The sequence below is a fragment of the Siniperca chuatsi genome, unplaced genomic scaffold (assembly GCF_020085105.1).
Source record: "Siniperca chuatsi isolate FFG_IHB_CAS unplaced genomic scaffold, ASM2008510v1 Contig00088, whole genome shotgun sequence".
Classification (NCBI taxonomy): Eukaryota; Metazoa; Chordata; class Actinopteri; order Centrarchiformes; family Sinipercidae; genus Siniperca; species Siniperca chuatsi.
The window spans coordinates 1,438-16,127 of NW_025322565.1; the positions used below are offsets into that span (position 1 = coordinate 1,438).

The window sequence follows — 14,690 nt, forward strand, 5'->3', positions numbered from 1 at the left end:
GTCTTTCCTATACATAACAATTTGTTTTAAGCTACAAAAGCTTTGTTTGATTTCATGTGGGGAGGGTATGAATATATTAAAAGGGAAACTATGTATCAGCCAGTTGAGAGAGGAGGTAGAGACATGCCCAATTTCAGGTTGAAGTTGAATGTGCTATTTTTTCAAATGTTTGTAAAATGATTATGGCACCTCCTCAGCATAAATGTCAGTCTTTAATGAAATTCTGGCTTGTTTGTCATTTGAGACTCTTAACTGTGCCATGTGATAATAGGTTTCCCAAAGCAGAAGTCATGCCGGGTACTATAACAGGATAATCAGGTGGGCGAAGAAGTGAGTGTTGGGACAGATGCTTAGTCCTTAATCACAAAAAAAGTTGTATAAGGTATTGATTGCCAGATTTGACCCTAGGGATGCAATTCATATTCCTACCGAAGTGTGGAAGAGAACTCAACATAAGCAGTTAGACAATAAATTCAAGGATTTTAATTGGCTAGTGCTTCTAAGAGATTAGCGGTGAGGGACACCTTTATTTAATCATAATTTGACTAGAATCTGTTCTTATCAGTTTAATATCTGATAGGTCCTCTATAAGGGGACGACGTATTAAACGGATTTTTAGCACCGGGAGCTGAAAACGGGGCTCGCTCCGCTCACTCCACGCATCGACCCGGCACTGCAGCGCCGCCGGGAACGGTGCACCCTTCTCCTGCCTTGTGGAAAGCCAAACGCGAACGGAGAGGTTCGACGCTGGACCAAAAGACTCGAGTCGGGGTGGATGGCATCCCTTAGGGCTGGGAGCGGTGGGAAAACCCTCTGTGGACTCACCGATGTTCCTCGTGGAACCTCATTGGGCCCCCAGTCTCAAATCGCCGTGTGTCGGCCGCGACGCGGCGCAGAATGGACAGCCAGGCCAAGCCTCCGAAAAGGCAGCCAGATTTGCGCTTTGGATTGGCAGGGGATATTGCCCCATTGCGACCGGTATACAATACCTGTTAAATGTGCCCCGCATTTTCCCTCCCTCTCTCTCACTCGTGGCCGAGGGCTTGGCTTGCTTGAGAGCCTGAGTACTCCTGATGTTAAAAGCCAGGCCCTAATTTCTCCGCAATCCGATTGGATGGAGCCTGGGATAATGCGGTTGAGGGGGAATGGGCGTGGCCTGGTATTTGGGACTCCGTCGGCAGAGTGAGGCTTACCGCGAGGGTAGTGACTGGGGCCGCTAGGCTCGTCGGCCCCTCTCGAGGCGAGGCCTGCACTTGCTCGGGTTTCTCTTCATAACGCACAAGTCTTTCGCCTTTACTAAAGACTTCCGTGGAGAGGGGCGCCCATGAGTTACGCCTATTTTTGGCAGGCTTTGCCGTCCGGCCGAGCCTTGCGCGTCTGTGAAAAGCAAGAGAGCTGCCCCAGGCGATATCGGGCGTGGGCCGCTTGGGGGAGGCGGTGCTGAGGAAGCAGCCGTTGTTGTGCGCAGAGACAAGAGGCTGCACCAGGGCAAGGGAGAAGCGTTCCAGGAGGTGGGCTCCGAAGCGAAGCGAAAAGGGCTCATCGCTTCTCGGCCTTTTGGCTAAGATCAAGTGTAGTATCTGTTCTTATCAGTTTAATATCTGATAGGTCCTCTATAAGGGACGACGTATTAAACGGATTTTTAGCACCGGGAGCTGAAAAGCGGGGCTCGCTCCGCTCACTCCACGCATCGACCCGGCACTGCAGCGCCGCGGGAACGGTGCACCCTTCTCCTGCCTTGTGGAAAGCCAAAAACGCGAACGGAGAGGTTCGGACGCTGGACCAAAAGACTCGAGTCGGGGTGGATGGCATCCCTTAGGGCTGGGAGCGGTGGGAAAACCCTCTGTGGACTCACCGATGTTCCTCGTGGAACCTCATTGGGCCCCCAGTCTCAAATCGCGCGTGTCGTCGCGCGCGCGCGCGCGCAGAATGGACAGCCAGGCCAAGCCTCCGAAAAGGCAGCCAGATTTGCGCTTTGGATTGGCAGGGGATATTGCCCCATTGCGACCGGTATACAATACCTGTTAAATGTGCCCCGCATTTTCCCTCCCTCTCTCTCACTCGTGGCCGAGGGCTTGGCTTGCGAGAGCCTGAGTACTCCTGATGTTAAAAGCCAGGCCCTAATTTCTCCGCAATCCGATTGGATGGAGCCTGGGATAATGCGGTTGAGGGGGAATGGGCGTGGCCTGGTATTTGGGACTCCGTCGGCAGAGTGAGGCTTACCGCGAGGGTAGTGACTGGGGCCGCTAGGCTCGTCGGCCCCTCTCGAGGCGAGGCCTGCACTTGCTCGGGTTTCTCTTCATAACGCACAAGTCTTTCGCCTTTTACTAAAGACTTCCGTGGAGAGGGACGCCCATGAGTTACGCCTATTTTTGGCAGGCTTTGCCGTCCGGCCGAGCCTTGCGCGTCTGTGAAAAGCAAGAGAGCTGCCCCAGGCGATATCGGGGCGTGGGCCGCTTGGGAGGCGGTGCTGAGGAAGCAGCCGTTGTTGTGCGCAGAGACAAGAGGCTGCACCAGGGCAAGGGAGAAGCGTTCCAGGAGGTGGGCTCCGGGAAGCGAAGCGAAAGGGCTCATCGCTTCTCGGCCTTTTGGCTAAGATCAAGTGTAGTATCTGTTCTTATCAGTTTAATATCTGATAGGTCCTCTATAAGGGGACGACGTATTAAACGGATTTTTAGCACCGGGAGCTGAAAACGGGGCTCGCTCCGCTCACTCCACGCATCGACCCGGCACTGCAGCGCGCCGCCGGAGCGGTGCACCCTTCTCCTGCCTTGGAAAAAGCCAAACGCGAACGGAGAGGTTCGACGCTGGACCAAAAGACTCGAGTCGGGGTGGATGGCATCCCTTAGGGCTGGGAGCGGTGGGAAAACCCTCTGTGGACTCACCGATGTTCCTCGTGGAACCTCATTGGGCCCCCAGTCTCAATCGCGCGCGTGTGTCGGCGCGCGACGCGGCGCAGAATCGACAGCCAGGCCAAGCCTCGAAAAAGGCAGCCAGATTTGCGCTTTGGATTGGCAGGGGATATTGCCCCATTGCGACCGGTATACAATACCTGTTAAAATGTGCCCCGCATTTTCCCCCCTCTCTCTCACTCGTGGCCGAGGGCTTGGCTTGCGAGAGCCTGAGTACTCCTGATGTTAAAAGCCAGGCCCTAATTTCTCCGCAATCCGATTGGATGGAGCCTGGGATAATGCGGTTGAGGGGAATGGGCGTGGCCTGGTATTTGGGACTCCGTCGGCAGAGTGAGGCTTACCGCGAGGGTAGTGACTGGGGCCGCTAGGCTCGCCGGCCCTCTCGAGGCGAGGCCTGCACTTGCTCGGGTTTCTCTTCATAACGCACAAGTCTTTCGCCTTTTACTAAAGACTTCCGTGGAGAGGGACGCCCATGAGTTACGCCTATTTTTGGCAGGCTTTGCCGTCCGGCCGAGCCTTGCGCGTCTGTGAAAAGCAAGAGAGCTGCCCCAGGCGATATCGGGGCGTGGGCCGCTTGGGAGGCGGTGCTGAGGAAGCAGCCGTTGTTGTGCGCAGAGACAAGAGGCTGCACCAGGGCAAGGGAGAAGCGTTCCAGGAGGTGGGCTCCGGGAAGCGAAGCGTCAGGGCTCATCGCTTCTCGGCCTTTTGGCTAAGATCAAGTGTAGTATCTGTTCTTATCAGTTTAATATCTGATAGGTCCTCTATAAGGGGACGACGTATTAAACGGATTTTTAGCACCGGGAGCTGAAAACGGGGCTCGCTCCGCTCACTCCACGCATCGACCCGGCACTGCAGCGCCGCCGGGAACGGTGCACCCTTCTCCTGCCTTGTGGAAAGCCAAACGCGAACGGAGAGGTTCGACGCTGGACCAAAAGACTCGAGTCGGGGTGGATGGCATCCCTTAGGGCTGGGAGCGGTGGGAAAACCCTCTGTGGACTCACCGATGTTCCTCGTGGAACCTCATTGGGCCCCCAGTCTCAAATCGCCGTGTGTCGGCCGCGACGCGGCGCAGAATGGACAGCCAGGCCAAGCCTCCGAAAAGGCAGCCAGATTTGCGCTTTGGATTGGCAGGGGATATTGCCCCATGTCGACCGGTATACAATACCTGTTAAATGTGCCCCGCATTTTCCCTCCCTCTCTCTCACTCGTGGCCGAGGGCTTGGCTTGCGAGAGCCTGAGTACTCCTGATGTTAAAAGCCAGGCCCTAATTTCTCCGCAATCCGATTGGATGGAGCCTGGGATAATGCGGTTGAGGGGGAATGGGCGTGGCCTGGTATTTGGGACTCCGTCGGCAGAGTGAGGCTTACCGCGAGGGTAGTGACTGGGGCCGCTAGGCTCGTCGGCCCCTCTCGAGGCGAGGCCTGCACTTGCTCGGGTTTCTCTTCATAACGCACAAGTCTTTCGCCTTTTACTAAAGACTTCCGTGGAGAGGGACGCCCATGAGTTACGCCTATTTTTGGCAGGCTTTGCCGTCCGGCCGAGCCTTGCGCGTCTGTGAAAAGCAAGAGAGCTGCCCCAGGCGATATCGGGGCGTGGGCCGCTTGGGAGGCGGTGCTGAGGAAGCAGCCGTTGTTGTGCGCAGAGACAAGAGGCTGCACCAGGGCAAGGGAGAAGCGTTCCAGGAGGTGGGCTCCGGAAGCGAAGCGAAAGGGCTCATCGCTTCTCGGCCTTTTGGCTAAGATCAAGTGTAGTATCTGTTCTTATCAGTTTAATATCTGATAGGTCCTCTATAAGGGGACGACGTATTAAACGGATTTTTAGCACCGGGAGCTGAAAACGGGGCTCGCTCCGCTCACTCCACGCATCGACCCGGCACTGCAGCGCCGCCGGGAACGGTGCACCCTTCTCCTGCCTTGTGGAAAGCCAAACGCGAACGGAGAGGTTCGACGCTGGACCAAAAGACTCGAGTCGGGGTGGATGGCATCCCTTAGGGCTGGGAGCGGTGGGAAAACCCTCTGTGGACTCACCGATGTTCCTCGTGGAACCTCATTGGGCCCCCAGTCTCAAATCGCCGTGTGTCGGCCGCGACGCGGCGCAGAATCGACAGCCAGGCCAAGCCTCCGAAAAGGCAGCCAGATTTGCGCTTTGGATTGGCAGGGGATATTGCCCCATTGCGACCGGTATACAATACCTGTTAAATGTGCCCCGCATTTCCCCCCTCCTCTCTCTCACTCGTGGCCGAGGGCTTGGCTTGAGAGCCTGAGTACTCCTGATGTTAAAAGCCAGGCCCTAATTTCTCCGCAATCCGATTGGATGGAGCCTGGGATAATGCGGTTGAGGGGAATGGGCGTGGCCTGGTATTTGGGACTCCGTCGGCAGAGTGAGGCTTACCGCGAGGGTAGTGACTGGGGCCGCTAGGCTCGTCGGCCCCTCTCGAGGCGCCAGGCCTGCACTTGCTCGGGTTTCTCTTCATAACGCACAAGTCTTTCGCCTTTTACTAAAGACTTCCGTGGAGAGGGACGCCCATGAGTTACGCCTATTTTTGGCAGGCTTTGCCGTCCGGCCGAGCCTTGCGCGCCTGTGAAAAGCAAGAGAGCTGCCCCAGGCGATATCGGGCGTGGGCCGCTTGGGAGGCGGTGCTGAGGAAGCAGCCGTTGTTGTGCGCAGAGACAAGAGGCTGCACCAGGGCAAGGGAGAAGCGTTCCAGGAGGTGGGCTCCAGGAGTGCACCAATGGCAGAAAGTGTAATCTTTGTGGAGAAACAAACCACCTCTTCAGAGATTGCCCTCAATCCTTTGCCAACAAATTGAAAGCAACAAAAGAAGCAGAAAAAGGAAAAAATGGCGGACAAAATGAAGCAGTTAGAGAGCTAATTGAAGAGGCTGGGCTGGGAAATTCAAATCTCCCGCCAAATCCTCTGATTGGAGGACAGGGAACAGGTGAGGCGGGAGTAGGGGAGGGGCCTGCAATTGCTCCACAAGTAGAGAGTGATGAGGAAAATGGGGCAATGCAGGCAGAAGGCGGAGCTAGCCCAGACTCTAACTCAGGAATTGAAAACGAGAAGTCAATGGGTGATAGCGAGGATGCCCCCCTTCCCAATGCCCAGCAGACCAAGAGGCCTATATCGGAATTGTCCTCTGAGTCCCCTGGAGTCTCACAGAAGAGGGGAAGAGCTGGGAACGACTCAAACAGTTCATCTGTGGAGGAGCCCAGAGTCTTCCCCTCCAATTCCCCAAATGAGGTCTCATTCTTAACCATAGCTCTGCAATCAACCCCTAAGGTCTCAAACCTCAATGCAACCTTGCGTCCGAGGCCAACCCCCAGAGTCCGACGGGGAAATGAAGCTCAACCCTGTCACCTTTCATCCATAAGAGTGAAGGAAGAGCTCCATTCACAGGAAATGGATTAACTGCCTTTTAACACTGAAAATCCCCTTTTAGTCTTTTAAGATTTCATATCTGTTATTTTTAACTATACTCATGACACTCACCTTCTCAACCATAAATGTGAGAAGTGTGAAGTCGAGAGTTAGAGCCCAGACTGTTTTATCCTTTCTTAACTCTTTTAAGTCAGATGTGTTTTTAATACAGGAATGTGGCCTGCCATTTTTAAATCACTACAGAGAGTGGGAGGAGTTATGGCCACAAACATCGATATGGAGTGGATCAAATGAAAACAAAACGATGGAGTGGCCATTTTAATCAAAAACCCTCTGGTCTTGGTGAAGGGCAGCACTGTGGTGAGGCACGGCCGGGCAATTTTAGCACACTTGACTTTTATGGGAAAAGATTTTAACGTCTTAAATATTTATGGCTTTAACGACAAAAATGACAGGTATGACCTTTTAGAAGACTTGCAGTTCCACATGCTAGGTAGGGCACCTTTAGTTGTAGGGGATTTTAATTGCATTTTAAGCAAGAAAGATAGGAAAAGAACAGGAGAAGATTTTAGAATCGACAAAACATCGGTCTTATTGCAGGGCATATGCAGGGATTTTAAACTTCTGGACTGTTTTAAAACCATGCATCCCAGAGAGGAGGGCTTCACCTGGTTCAGTGGTGATGGCACCAGAGCTCTCGCGTGATAGATTACCTTTTATCACGTGACTGCCCACCAACCGATGCTAGATTGACACCTGTTTTCTTTTCCGATCACGCAATGCTATCCTGCACCCTTTCACACTCGTCTGGTGTGACAACAGGAAGAGGTCTGTGGAAGCTCAACTGCTCCCTTTTAGAAGATAGAGAGTTAGTTAGCCAATATAGGGAGCAGTACCAAGAGTGGCAGACCCTTCAAGACTTTTACGAGACACGTGCACGCTGGTGGGAAATGGTGAAAGGGAGGACCCGGACTTTCTTTAGACAGGCAGGTAAGAGAAAAAAAGACAGGGACAACAGACGCATGCTGGGACTGCAGAAACGACTCCAGCGGTATTTTAAATTAAACCAGCAAGGGATGGATTTTAACGAAGAGATAAAACAAATTAAAACAGAGATGTCAGTTTTAGCAGAGATTAAAAGCAAAGGGTGTCATTTTAAGAAGCAAAGAAAGGGAAATAGAAGAAGGTGAGAAGTGCTCAAGATATTTCTTTAAGAAAATTGTAAATAAAGGGGACCATTTTAAAACTAAAAAAGAAAATGGGTGCACAGCTGACACAACAAAGGAAATTAAAGAAACGGTTGAACACTTTTATAGAGAACTGTACAGCGAAAAAGCTGTTAAAAATGACACCATGACTGAAGTTTTAAAATTCATTGAACAAGCAGTAGGAGACAGTGTGCTTTTAACCCAAGATTTTACCATACTCAGAGATAAATACATGTATCAAGAGTTTTAAAGCAGGGAAGTCTCCAGGAGAAGATGGCCTTCCTTTTGAATTTTATTCGACATTTTGGGACATTTTAGCACCTGACTTGCTTGCTGTTTTTATGGATTTTGAACAACTTGACCGGCTTCCTGACAGTTTTAGAGTAGGGATAGTGACTCTCCTTTATAAAGACAAAGACAAGACCGACCTGAAGAACTGGAGACCTATCACACTTTTAAATTTTGACTGTAAACTTTTTAGTAAACTTTTGGCATCACGTATGTCCCTGTTTTTAAAAGAGCTGATTCACCCGGATCAAGCCTGTGCTGTCCCGGGGAGGAAGATCACCGACAGCCTCGTACTGATCCGAGACACCATCTGTTATGCGAGAGACAGAAACATCCGGCTGGTAGTCCTAAATTTAGATTTTGAGAAAGCCTTTGATCGGGTCTCGCACCAGTACCTTTTCCAGGTACTGCAAAAATGGGGTTCCCAAGAAGGTTCATAGCCTGGGTGGGATTGCTGTACCGGGGAATTACCAGCAAATTCATTGTAAATGGGCATCTGACAAAAGCAGTCAATATAAACTGCGGCGTCCGTCAGGGTTGTCCGTTATCTGCTCTCCTCTACGTTACGTGTATAGAACCACTGGCACAGATCTTGAGAAGGGACCAACGAATCAACGGGTAGGAGTCCCAGGGAGTGGGGACTGGTGACAAAATGTGTTTTATACATGGACGACATAAACATTTTATGCACTGACCTTTTATCTGTCAACAGGACGCTGGACTTGACTGACTGGTTTGGACGGGCCTCTGGGTCAAAGCTGAACAGAAGCAAGACCCAAGCCCATTTTTATGGACCGTGGACAGCGACTGAGACGACAGGACTCCCCCTGACTGTGACCCAGACAGACCAGAAGATACTTGGGATTAAATTCGATAGGGAGGGGGGAGGGAAAACAAATTGGCCAGGCATAGTAGGGAAAGTCAGGCAGAGACTAGGGTACTGGAGACTTAGAGGACTGACCATAGAAGGAAAGGTTTTAATCATCAAAGCAGTGATTTTACCTTTGCTTTTACTCATCAGTTCCATTTTCATCCCTCCTAGAAGAGTGCTCTTAGACCTGGAGCGAGCCATCTTTTACTTCCTGTGGGGCTCCAAGTGGGAACGACTGAGGAGAGACGTGATGAAAAAAAAGGAGAAAAGGAGGAAAAGGAGTGCCGGACCTGTACTTGTTTTTAGGAAGCAGATACACCGCACTACACATCACAACCACCACAGCCCCATCCAGAAACCCCAAGACCACAGCAATGACACGTTTCTGGATGGGGTCTTACCTCAGAACACTAAAGATTTTACCCACTGATCTTAGAGTACCTGTGTCTTTTAGCCTGCCACCAGCCTATGCTTTTATCCAGACATTTTTAAAGCATTTTAACCTTGAGCAGGAAGAGTTAGAAGTTTTAACCAACCACCGCTCTCTGATTTCTGTTGTGCAAGAGCGGGAACCGGTGAGTCCAGTGCGCGGGCTTGCTTTCGACGAGCCCTCAACAGTTTGGCGTAACGTGAACCATTCCGCTCTTCCAAACAGACTCCGGGACCTGTCGTGGATGGTGGCTCACGAGATCCTCCCAGTCAGGTCCGTAATGCACTCCCGGGCATGTCAGCGCACTCAACTTGCCCCCCCAGGTTGCGGCGCACCAGGTTGCGGCATCTGCTCTGGGAGTGCAGCGCTGCCGTGAGAACAGTGGGCAACGGCCGGCTCCTTGCAATTCCCGTGCTTGCCAGCAAGGGAGGTCCTTACGGCACAGCTGGTGCTGTATGGGGTGAGCCACAGAAAACAAATACCAGCACGTGACTTTGCCAAACAGTGGCTCACCCTAGCCGCCATAAAAGACGCCATGTGGACCTCCAGAAACTTGCTGGTAAGGAAGCACATGCAGATCCCCCCCGTGGCTGTGATCCGGATGGCTGCAGCGATGGCCCAAACGGCCAGAGCTGCAGGCGGCAGGCCTAGGACACAGCCACAAAGAAGAATCGCCTCTGTGCCCATTCGGACGAAGGAGCCGGAGCCACACAAAAAAAGTTCAAAGCAGCGGCGGCCTGACCCTCCGGGTGAGGCAGGTGGGAAGGAGCAACAGGGTGAGGGTCTCCTCTGAACGCCACGACAGGATCCCGAGTGACATAATATGTTTGGGGGAGCGAAATGAGTTATCCTTGGTAGGGACTCACCACGCTCCTGCACAGCAATACACTTGGAAGAGAGCATTTTAACCAATGCACTCCGCTTTTAAAGACTTTTAACATGGACACTCAATACACACAGACATACACAAGATGAAATAAAACCTTTTATGTGTACCTTTATCATATGACAACTCCCATCTGTAATTTATAAAAAGTTTTAAATATGGTTTTGCAAATTGCACATATTGATAAAGATGTTGTATTTTATTTATTTTATTTTTTTTTTTTTTCAAGGGGAACTTGTATGTTAAATATGTGATGTTTTTTATGAAAAATTTATGAAATGAGTGTCAATAAATCTTTTCAAAAGAAAAAAAGAAAAAAAAAGACGGAAAGAAAACTACAAAGAGGAGGATATACGAACAACAGAAACAACATGGCTGCAACAGCCAACAACCAGCAGACGGTCCCAAAGGTTGGTCTGAGGTTTACCTTGCGGTTCCAGGCTGTTTCAGATGCAGAACAAGTTCTATCAAGAGCTTTTTTTTTGCAAGAGTGTGATTATCGGGCAGCTACACCTGAAGGTGGAAGAAGTCTATTGCAGTCAGTGGAACCAGCAGGAAAAGGCTTTTGACGTCACCCTGAGAGATGAGGATCTCTACAGAAGAGTGGTTGAAGTCTGCAGCAAAGAAGCTGGGGTAAGGCCCCTGTCCTGTTACCAGGTTCTGAATCTAGACCGAACAAATTTCAGAACCATCACCGTACATATGTTCAACCCTTTTGTGACTGACCTGGCGTTAGCTGCATTTTTGGAGCAGTATGGAGAGGCTGTGACAGCTGCTAGGTACGTGAAGGATCCAATGGGGTTTTGGACTGGAAGGCGGCAGTTCCAGGTACTGCTCAACCCCGACACTGAAAGGCCTGGTGGACTGCACCCACCTGCTTTTTTTAGCCTTGGTGGGGATTGTGGGATTCTATACTACTCCCGGCAACCACCTTTCTGTAGGAGGTGTAGGCAGTCTGGCCACACAGAGGCGAGCTGTGCTGGAGCCAGCTGTCGTCTTTGCTTGCAGCGGGGCCATGAGGCCAAAGATTGCACTGCACCTAAGGCCTGTCATGGATGTGGTGGACTGGACCACCTATACCAGAGCTGTCCTAGCCGCAGGAGGACTTTTGCGGAAGTTGCCAAAACCAGTGGTGGGCTGGAGGGAGTCAAGGAGCCAGGAAAGGGACACAAACCTGCGGGGAATGTCCCAAGGAGGCCAGCGCGGGAAGAGTCGGGCGCTGTACTTTCTGAGAATACAAAATGCCTATTTATGGCCCAGTTTCCCCTAAGGTGAAGCAGGGGGCACGGAGAGGCTCGCAGGTGTTCGGAGCAGGGCTCCCAACTGAAAGTGGAGAGAGCGAGGAGGGGGGACACAGCAAAAAGACAAGGGGGGAGGGGAAAGAGGGTCAGGCAAAAGAGGAGGGAGCGGATGTGGTGAGGGGTGATGGAGTAGGACAGCAAGGCAGAGTAGATGAGGAAGTAGAGGAGGGAGGTGGAGACACAGAGCAAGGGGTAGGTGGAGGGGGGATGGGTCAGTCCAGAGGAGTTTCGGGCGACCTGCTCCCTGTAGGGTTGGGGCTGGGTTTTGATCTTTCCCCTGGCCTGCTTATGCTGACATCCCCATCAAGTGAAGATGCGTACGATGGACCCAACAGGCCATCAAGCTCGCCGAACCCAGAGCCCTTTTCCTGGGCAGAACAGATGGACAGTGAGGATCTTTACTCCCCGTAGGGAGGGGAACGTAGTTTGGAAACAAAACATTTAAATTTGAGGAATTTCAATGGTTTGTTTGAATGTTTTTTCTTTAAATGTGAGAGGAATGAGGGACTCTGTTAAAAGAAGGGTCATTTTTGATTTTGTAGACTCTCTGCATGTTTCCATTTGTTTTTGCAGGAGGTACATCTGCGGAATAAGTTTTGATGTTGGAAACTTCTCAAGGGAATGGACAAAAGGGGATTCAGTTTGGAGTGTAGGGGGGGTCCACTCTACAGGGGTTGGGATTTTGTTTGGAGTTAAAGAGATAGTGGTGGAAAATGTTTTTGTTATTGTCCAGGGGAGAATAATAGGTGCGGATATCACATGGGGGACAGCCAAGCTGAGGGTTATTGTGGTGTATGGGCCGCAAACTCCAGCAGGAAGGCAAGAGATGTTCGGGCTAGTGGAGCCGCACCTTGCCACGAATAGGCAGGTAATTGTAGGGGGTGATTTTAATGTGGAATTAGGTATACCAGCGAAAAATTTATCTCCCACCTTATGGCCAGACATGGCCTGGTAGATGGGGGGAGGGAGGTCAGGCCGCGGGTAGACGGTCCCACATGGCGTAACTCCCGGGGAATAGTCAGACGTCTGGATTATGTGATTTAGCAAAATCTTTGAGTCTGTTGGCAGGCAGGCTGCTCCCTGTATTTTTTTCAGATCATGATGGGCTGCTGTTTGAGGTGCGCTCGTGTGTGCCAGGTTTTGGGCCTGGTTACTGGCGCCTAAATATTAGTATTCTTGAGGAAGAGTTGTTTAAACAGTATTTTCTAGTGTTTTTCAATGGCCTTCTGGGACTCAGACAAATGTATCCTGGGGTGATAGAGTGGTGGGAGGTTGCCAAGGAGCGGATGAAGACTTTTTGTATAAATTATTGTAAAAGGAAGGTGAGGTGGGTGAAGAGGGAGGTGTTCCGCCTACAGCGCCTCCTCGAGCTAGAGTACGCAAGGGGAAACAATGGCGGCACGGTAAATCAGCTGGTTTGCGACTCCCTGAAAGTGCAGCTTAAGGACATTTTTGAGTGTAGGGCCCGGGCATATCTGTTGCGATCACGTCGAAAATTCCACGAGAAGTTTGAGACTTGTTCTGCTGTTTTTTCAGCGCAATATGGGCTGAAAGGAAAAAACAGGTAATGACTGGGGTTAAGGATATGCAGGGCAGGGTAGTGTCAGAAGCGGCTGAGATGGTGTGTGCCGCCACTAACTACTACCGCGCAAATTTTATGGAGAAAGAGGTAGATGTAGGGGGAGGGGAGGTTTTCCTGGATTTATTGACCCAGCGGGTGCCGTTGGACATAGCACAGGCTTTGGAGGCCCCGCTCACCCTCAAAGAGCTTGAGGGTGCCCTCCATAGAATGAAAAGGAAGAAGGTGCCTGGCATCGATGGACTGCCAGTGGAGTTTTATGTGAAGTTTTGGGACATACAAGGGCCGGTACGTTTGTTATGCGCAGAGACAAGAGGCTGCACCAGGGCAAGGGAGAAGCATTCCAGGAGGTGGGCTCCGGAAGCGAAGCGTCAGGGCTCATCGCTTCTCGGCCTTTTGGTTAAGACTGCGATCGCCTCCTGTTGGTGGTAAAACTTTCGCCTGTTGTGGCATTCGTTTTTACCAGTATTTTGGAGGACATTCACCAAATTCTTTATGCGAATATTTCAACTTCTTTGTAATTGCAAATCTTAAGCATATAGGAATTCATTGGCACAGAGGATTTTTTGCCTGTACTCTGCTGGTTTAACATCTTTATTAGGCCAAACAAGAAAAGGTAAGTGATTTTATTCTTTTGTCTTGTAGTTTAAGGCTATTTTACTCTTGTATTTTAGTTTTTTCATGTATCCCTGGTTTTTTAGGCAGTTTTAAGTGTTTTAGTTCATTTCATCCTTTTAGCGTGTGGTGCCTCCACCATGTCGGCCAACCATGCCGGCATGCGGAGGCACCACAGTGTCCGATTCACATTTAAAGAAATAGACGGAAAGCCAATGGGCATGTCAAGACTTGACTTCACCAGGAAGCTAATCCAAAAACCTTGATGTTCGGACCTGAAGACATAAATTGCATTTTGACGCTACCGTTCAACAAAGGATTTGATGTTAGCTTTAAGCTCTGCTGTTACGCTAAGAGACTTCTGGTCACGCTTTGAAAATGTAAAACCCCAGTTTTCCGCTTTGAATGTTGAGAAACTGACAATGCCTCTAAAACGGTCATTGTCAGAATGTTCAATGAGACAGTAAATGCGGGTGACATTTGTTTGTGGCTGGGTAGATATTGCACCGTGAAAGGCCAGGCTACCAAAGTGAGAGATGAGGATGGTATTTGGAATTGCGCTTGGAGGGTCCCCATTCAACAATGGCAGGACCCTCAAGGCTTCCAAGGCCTGAAACATCTGCCATCTGTGATAGTACTGGGAAACAACAGGGGCTATATTCATTACCAGGGCCAGCCCAAGCTCTACCGCAAGTGTGGGGAGCATGGGCACCTGGCGGAAGCGTGTCAGCAGATAATTTGTGGGAAATGTAGAGAAATTGGGCACACCTTTGAGGAGTGCACCAATGGCAGAAAGTGTAATCTTTGTGGAGAAACAAACCACCTCTTCAGAGATTGCCCCCAATCCTTTGCCAACAAATTGAAAGCAACAAAAGAAGCAGAAAAAGGAAAAAATGGCGGACAAAATGAAGCAGTTAGAGAGCTAATTGAAGAGGCTGGGCTGGAAAATTCAAATCTCCCGCCAAACCCTCTGATTGGAGGACAGGGAACAGGTGAGGCGGGAGTAGGGGAGGGGCCTGCTCCACAAGTAGAGAGTGATGAGGAAAATGGGGCAATGCAGGCAGAAGGCGGAGCTAGCCCAGACTCTAACTCAGGAATTGAAAACGAGAAGTCAATGGGTGATAGCGAGGATGCCCCCCTTCCCAATGCCCAGCAGCCCAAGAGGCCTATATCGGAATTGTCCTCTGAGTCCCCTGGAGTCTCACAGAAGAGGGGAAGAGCT

General features: G+C 50.8%; 10 non-coding genes across 10 annotated transcripts; all 10 read left to right on the forward strand.

Annotated features, from left to right (window-relative positions):
* The first annotated feature begins 520 nt into the window (after positions 1-520).
* On the forward strand, positions 521-704 carry LOC122872718. Its single transcript, XR_006377265.1, has one exon. It is a non-coding gene; the product is annotated as a U2 spliceosomal RNA (small nuclear RNA).
* Positions 705-1,253: 549 nt separating this feature from the next.
* Positions 1,254-1,365, forward strand: LOC122872714. The gene has a single exon (XR_006377261.1). It is a non-coding gene; the product is annotated as a U5 spliceosomal RNA (small nuclear RNA).
* Positions 1,366-1,541: 176 nt separating this feature from the next.
* LOC122872717 lies at positions 1,542-1,731 on the forward strand. The gene has a single exon (XR_006377264.1). It is a non-coding gene; the product is annotated as a U2 spliceosomal RNA (small nuclear RNA).
* Positions 1,732-2,283: 552 nt separating this feature from the next.
* Positions 2,284-2,396, forward strand: LOC122872710. The gene has a single exon (XR_006377257.1). It is a non-coding gene; the product is annotated as a U5 spliceosomal RNA (small nuclear RNA).
* A 176-nt stretch (positions 2,397-2,572) lies between these two features.
* LOC122872716 lies at positions 2,573-2,764 on the forward strand. The gene has a single exon (XR_006377263.1). It is a non-coding gene; the product is annotated as a U2 spliceosomal RNA (small nuclear RNA).
* A 548-nt stretch (positions 2,765-3,312) lies between these two features.
* On the forward strand, positions 3,313-3,425 carry LOC122872711. The gene has a single exon (XR_006377258.1). It is a non-coding gene; the product is annotated as a U5 spliceosomal RNA (small nuclear RNA).
* A 176-nt stretch (positions 3,426-3,601) lies between these two features.
* LOC122872707 lies at positions 3,602-3,792 on the forward strand. The gene has a single exon (XR_006377256.1). It is a non-coding gene; the product is annotated as a U2 spliceosomal RNA (small nuclear RNA).
* Positions 3,793-4,339: 547 nt separating this feature from the next.
* Positions 4,340-4,452, forward strand: LOC122872712. Its single transcript, XR_006377259.1, has one exon. It is a non-coding gene; the product is annotated as a U5 spliceosomal RNA (small nuclear RNA).
* A 175-nt stretch (positions 4,453-4,627) lies between these two features.
* On the forward strand, positions 4,628-4,818 carry LOC122872715. Its single transcript, XR_006377262.1, has one exon. It is a non-coding gene; the product is annotated as a U2 spliceosomal RNA (small nuclear RNA).
* A 547-nt stretch (positions 4,819-5,365) lies between these two features.
* On the forward strand, positions 5,366-5,478 carry LOC122872713. The gene has a single exon (XR_006377260.1). It is a non-coding gene; the product is annotated as a U5 spliceosomal RNA (small nuclear RNA).
* The last annotated feature ends 9,212 nt before the right edge of the window (positions 5,479-14,690 follow it).